At 45.7% G+C, this 5,000-nt stretch overlaps 1 long non-coding RNA gene across 2 annotated transcripts in view; it reads left to right on the forward strand.

Moving 5' to 3' along the window:
• Positions 1-5,000, forward strand: part of LOC147013401 (uncharacterized) — an 8,817-nt gene that overhangs the window by 1,362 nt on the left and 2,455 nt on the right. Inside the window, exons 1-2 of one of the 2 annotated variants that reach the window (XR_015051323.1) lie at positions 1-3,987; positions 4,436-5,000. The exon at positions 1-3,987 is cut by the window's left edge and continues 424 nt beyond it; the exon at positions 4,436-5,000 is cut by the window's right edge and continues 2,455 nt beyond it. This is a non-coding gene — a long non-coding RNA (uncharacterized LOC147013401). The remainder of the gene's footprint in view (positions 3,988-4,435) is intronic. The other variant, XR_015051324.1, reaches the window with a different exon arrangement.

The raw sequence follows: 5,000 nt of genomic DNA on the forward strand, positions 1-5,000 counted from the left end.
ACGGAAATTATGGACCAAGGTAATGTGATCAATTAGAATCATGCTATGAATTAATATAAAAGTACCCATATGCATTCCTAGAATAAGATTCGTTAAGATATGCATTTGTGAATAAGCCCGAACCAAACTTGAAGCTTGTAAGATGTGTAGGGAAGAAGCATGACAAATAAATAATGTTGGAAAAACAAAAAAGAAAACTTGTAAGTGTTAAGATTAAAAGAATAAGTTGAGAAAACACCTTGCCCCACCCGTGCAACTGCAGTACACAGAGCAGGGAAATCAAGAGAGAATACCAGGTCACCCATCTGAGGGTTTCCTTAATCCGTCGAGGTTGTGTCCAAACCTGGAAGGTACGAGGTCGCTGGCCACGACTTTTGCCTTCCCGGTGAGGAGGTGGCGGAAAAACGCAGGCGGAAGGGAAGGTTACAGTGCAGCCAACTCAAAATCGGTAAAATATCCATTAAAAGAACAGGAATTGAGATTAGTTCTGATGTGATAATATTTGGAAATTTAAAGCGAAGTTCTGAAAGAACAGCAGACGAAGCTTGGCTGCTCGTGAAAACGATGTGTGGAAATGGAAGGTGGGTGGGAATGATAACCCACAGAGGGAAGGATGCCCCATTGTGAAGTGGAGGAATGTGTGCGTCTTGCCTGAAGGGTAAAGGTGGGGGTCGTGTTCCTCCTTGAGAGTTTTTTTTTTTAACGACTCCAAAACGAGTCAACGGGAGAATTTGTGTCAGATGTGCCGAATAAAGCCTTGATTGTGATCTCCAAGTCCAGGAGTCCATACAACACGAATTAAATTGGGAATTATTTAATCGCGGTTGGAAATAAATAAAAGGTAATTTTATATAGAGTCACATAGTTCTGAAATGTGTTTAAATTAATTTGTATACGTTTTAATGTGTGGGTCGAACGCATGGACGCAGTTTGTTGTGGATGTGGAGATGGGGAGAGACGCGGGATCAAGGTGCGAAGGAAGGAGGGGTAGGATAAAAGGAGGGGGCGAGCTGTGTCGAAGTGCACATGCTGTGCCCAGAAGCGTGCTGTCTTCACTCGTCGGTGAATGAAACAATGACATCCAAGAACCAGGACAAAGACATTAGGCAAGCTGCAGAAATGTTTTTGGGGGAGATGACTAGTGGTCTTTGAACACGCGGCCATTGCGGGCCTTGTCACGGAGCATTAATCCTCTGCCTGGCGCGATCAAGTTTTTGTATGAAAGTGGACAGAGGAGCATGTTTGTTGTCCTTATATGAGCCTCTATCTGTCAGGATAAATTATTTGGATTAAAATTGACCATAAAAGCGGTTATCGTGCTAAATGTGTTGGTGCCCTGATGTGAAGTGCGGGCTGTGCGCGATCTTTGCTTGGGAGAGTCGGGCTGCGTGAGGTTTGCCTGAATACGGGGAGAGGCTTTGGAAAAGAAATATATTTTTTAACCGAGTGAGGCACGGAAAATTATCAACACGGTTGGTTGCATCATTATTGTGAGGAGCTCGGTTTTACAATCAATTGTGGTTGGCATCTGTGGTTGAATGTACGAAGTAAGCCGTGTGTGGAGCCCTCGAAGGAGGGAGGGCTGTACGGTGTGGGAGATGGAGCACGAAGCACGAGTGTGGTCAACATCTGGGCCGCATTGAAATCGGCCGTGCCGAGGGTGCTGTGTAAATTTTCGAAGCAGTTCATCCTGGCCTTGTAAGTTTGCAAGTACACATGTGCAAATGGACAAGACCATTGTGTGCTGGACCCTGAGTAAATTCCACAATGTGCCAACCCCCTACAGCCCCCTGCACCTCCGAAGAGTCTGGAGGTATGGCTGCCCTTTGAGCTGTGCATCCTCGGTTCAAATCTCAACGCAGCTCTAAACTGCCATCCTGGTGTTTCACATGCACTGCAAAGTTTGCTAACATCGGTTCGTGGACATTAAAGACCCCACGATGCTTTTTGCGAAGAGTTGGCAAGTTATTGCAGGCACCCTGAACATTAAGCTACAAAATTGCTGCTCGAACGTGCAGGGGCACAGCTGCTGTCAGGATGGGCATGGGTCGGGACTCGAGTCGTCAGTTGTGTGCAGTACGTGGCGACAGATTAGTATCAATTGTCACAAGGACGTGTTAGCGCAAATGATGCAGTGTCCCTCCACCAATACACACATTGGAATAAATAATCTCACCGACCTGGGAGGAATGACAGGCTGAGTCAACCTCAGGAACCAGGGATACTGAGAGTCAGGAGTCGCCAAGAGCCACAAACAATAGACAGTGTGCTCTGTCGGTTTGAAAGAGGAAATGCGAATCGTGCAAGTGAGGTGCGGAGTGTGTGTTGGGATTTACTTTAGGCTCATGTAAAGGATAATTGAGAATTTGGCAGATTTTAAAAACGATTACCATGACATGTTTGAATGAAGAATGAGTTAAAATCGCAACTGTGGCTGTGGACATAATTACATACACAACTCAGCCGGGAACAGAGGAAAATACTTTATTTTATTTTGGGCAGAACCAAATGCTTTGCAGAAGTGTGGTCCAAATGGATGAATGGATGATATCTGATTCGGCAGTGTTGGTTGACTCACTGCTAGAGTAAAATGTGGTAATCGAAAGATGTCCGATACTGGACATAACTGTCAGGGTATGTAGTGTACACTGAGAATAACATCTTGGAAAGTGATTCTGTGCTAATTGCGGTATGCAATCTAGCCGAGGGTGAAAGCATATTCCTGATATGTGTATACTGTACAGATGGCACAATGTAGGGGAACTGTGGAAATAAGAGGATATTTAATGTCGCAAAGTGTGCTAGTCAAGAATAGTTAAATCGATAGTAATATATTGAGCACATATGAAGAAAAAAAACTACAACAACGACATCCTCCCTGGCTACCTTCCACCATCGGCCTTTCCGATGAGCATACGTGCCGAGCGCCTGTGGGGGAGTTCCATTGGCAATCAACGCTACCTAACTACCTGGTGCTTGCAGCGGTATCGAGTTGCAGGTGCGAGTACCATCGAGCCGGATTGTCAAGGATTGCACGAGGCAGGAAGGTCCAAGGAAGCTTCTCACCTCCAGCTCACCTTCCCTCCGAGGGGGGAGTATCAATAACGACCCAACGGGGTCCCTTTTGGGGGGGGGGTGTGTCTGGTGGGGGCCAGTCCTTAAGCAGCACCTGTATGGGTGCTTGTGTATAAATTTCCATTTATTTTATATTCTAATGACTCTGCCCTTATGTGCTTCTTATGGGCTTCATGATGGTGCCCAAGGAGCCACTGGGTTGTCTGGACCGCCTGGAGAAGCGGGAGGCAGTGGAACTGTTGGTGGTTCAGGTCCTATCGGACCTCCGGGCCCAAGTGGTCATGATTGGCCCTCATGGTGATGGGAGTAGGCCAGGAGCACCTGGTAAACATGGATGGCAATGCTGGAGACAGGGGTCTGCAAGGGGAGTCTGCAACACCAGGACGCCAAGGGGCGATTGGGATAATTGCACCATCAGGATCATCTGGGTCAGCGGGTGAGCAAATGGTGGGTGCAGGTGAGCACATGCATCTGTGGTGAAGGTAGTGGTGTGAACCCATGGGTCGGTTCGGGCAGGCAGAATTCACATCTTTGTTTACGTTGAGATCTGAATTTGTTGTCTTCTGACGTCAGCATCGGTTGGTATTTTAAAAACGCGTTTTTCATATCATAGCAGCCACCGTACCTGGGAAGGTTCTCTGTGCATTGTATTGTCATAATGGTAGACCGTGGGGCTATGTACGCTCTCTGATGACGACCAACTTATGAATGGGAAAGAAGGGTGCGGTCGGGGGAACTAACTCTACTGCTCCCTCTAGCAGTCGTGCTTGCTGCTGATACTCAGCCCCCACAACAAAGTGGTGACCCAAAAGGTTTTGCTCGTTTTGGCTCATAAAAATGAGCTGCACGAACAAAAGGGGGATGATGTAGAAGGAGGTGCTGAGAATATGTTACACTCAAGAACTTGCAGAGGTGGGAGAAAATCGAAAATTTGTAAAATCGAAAGTTTTGGAAGAAGCTATGTGTTATCAAATGTTTGTGGTGTGTGCTGCCTTTGGGTTGTTGGTTGCATCTCTGGTTGGAGCATGACTGTGCTGCTGATGTGGTGTCCCTATTACCAGTGTACTGATGTTCATTTTTTTTTTTTGCCAGTCTTAAAGGAGTGACAGGCTGAGTTAGCCCTCTGGGGTTCGTTTAGTGGTAAATGAAAGTTGAGCTCAGGGCTCTGGGATCCTGGTCACCAATTTAAGGGCACGGCCAAACAGTACATATAATTATTGGTAGAATGTCTGGAAAATATATGGACATGTATAAATGAAGATTAACTCTTGTGACGCTTATAAATATTGTGAAAGAGTTTGACAACAGGGTGTTCGAATGGAGGAACGTCCTAAAGATGCAGTGGACTGGACTTTTTCAGGTATTATTGGTTACCCAAGGAGCTGTCAAGAAAAGGTAAGCCAATCATGGATTCACGCATCTCATTGCAAAAGGATACAGGAAATCGAAAAGAGAAAGAAATGTTACTGGAGGTTTATGACAGATGTGGCAGTGTTTGATTAGCATGTGTATAATCGTGATAATGTGGACAATAACAGATAGTGAGGACATTTTGGGAATGTCATAGAGATCAGAATGTTTGGTAGGTCAATGGTAGGGGAAACAAGGAATGGGTTGTGACAGGGTGCACAGGGAAGAAAAAAGGTAAACATTGGGATCAATTGCATTAGGAAGGCGTATATGGGAAAACACGGATTACCCTTGTTTGCAGTTCCACTCCAGGGGAGAACATGTGTGGGTACATAGTCCGTAGACAAGATAGACCAGTTTTAACTAAAGTAGAGAAGGCATCAGTGGAAGGTAGAATAATAGAAATAAAAAGTAATTGGGAGAAGGGGGGTTATAATTGCACGAACTATGAGCATTGGTATTACCCTAAGTACAGAACTATTAAGCAAAAGGCTGTGGGACAGGGCCCGGCAAGA

This window comes from Eptatretus burgeri, chromosome 14 (genome assembly GCF_056783735.1).
Source record: "Eptatretus burgeri isolate ZD-2024b chromosome 14, Ebu_testis_v1, whole genome shotgun sequence".
Lineage (NCBI taxonomy): Eukaryota > Metazoa > Chordata > Myxini > Myxiniformes > Myxinidae > Eptatretus > Eptatretus burgeri.